The following is a 1203-nucleotide window of genomic DNA, read 5'->3' as shown; positions in this document are numbered from 1 at the left end:
TATATATATATATATATATATATATATATATTTTTTTTTTAATTGATTGATCTCTTAAAAAGATTTAAATCGATTCTTATTAATTTTATGAAACTTTATGGGAACTTTTATAGAAAAAAAATCTTTTGTGCCAAGATATATCGCAAAAAAGAGTAGTTTTTAAATTTATATTTATAGAATATCGCTTCGACACGATTAAGCGAATCATTTTAGTCATGCAAGAATTACTATTTCCATTGTATTGTTAAGAGCTAGATTTAGTACGATCAGGAAACGGAATCGATTGATCGAGCGAAATTCGAAAGTAATTTTAAGACAACTAAATAAATTGTACAAATTGAAGTGAACTGAACTGACAAGAAACTGAATCTCATTTTGATGAAAATGAAATTAAATTAACAATAAAAGAACAATAAAATTATTTCTACGTACTTGTTGAAATATTGTGCAAATTTTTTATAGAGAATCCGGTAATTGATATTGTTTTTATATTTTTATGTAAGAAGTTAGTTTACCACGCATCGCTAACTTATCGCATTGTTAATCGCATTGTAACGTGAGTGTCATCATTAAGTGATACGTATGTTAATTGATAAAATAATAATACGCTTAATCTTCCTGCTAACGAAAATGTCCAATGAAAATAATGAGGGATTTATTATAAACAATATCTTCTATAGACGCATTATTAAAACGTAATAAATTTTATTATTGAGCTTTAACGCCTAAACAATTGTGCATCGGTGATATTTCTACCTCGTTTTATTCTTCTTAATACTAGTTAGTAATTACATAGAATTGTAACTAATAAAAAAAATTTAATGAAATTATTTAAATATAGTAATTAACGTAATCGATCCTCGTAATTAATTTTTTTTTCACTCGACTTGGAAAGTTTCGAAACCAAAGTGAAAGCATTCAGTACTAATTTAATTCGTGCGACGCAACTTATTACTTATACATATTTATTACTTAGTATACACTGTGCTTATTATGTAATTAATTTATCTATATTTTTCTGTTGCATTATTTAATAAAATTATACATATTTTCTGTACATTCCGTCTTATGTATTGCAGTATTCTTTTGCTCGTTTATTTAACTTTTGATCCATTTTTTATTTTTATTATGTTATTCAATATCGGAAAAAATGAGGCTTTTATTATTAAAATAATTTTTTTAAATATTTCTATAATATATTTT

The sequence above is a fragment of the Atta cephalotes genome (assembly GCF_000143395.1).
Source record: "Atta cephalotes unplaced genomic scaffold scaffold00037, whole genome shotgun sequence".
NCBI classification, from domain to species: Eukaryota; Metazoa; Arthropoda; class Insecta; order Hymenoptera; family Formicidae; genus Atta; species Atta cephalotes.
Note: the sequence above shows the minus strand (reverse complement) of the source record.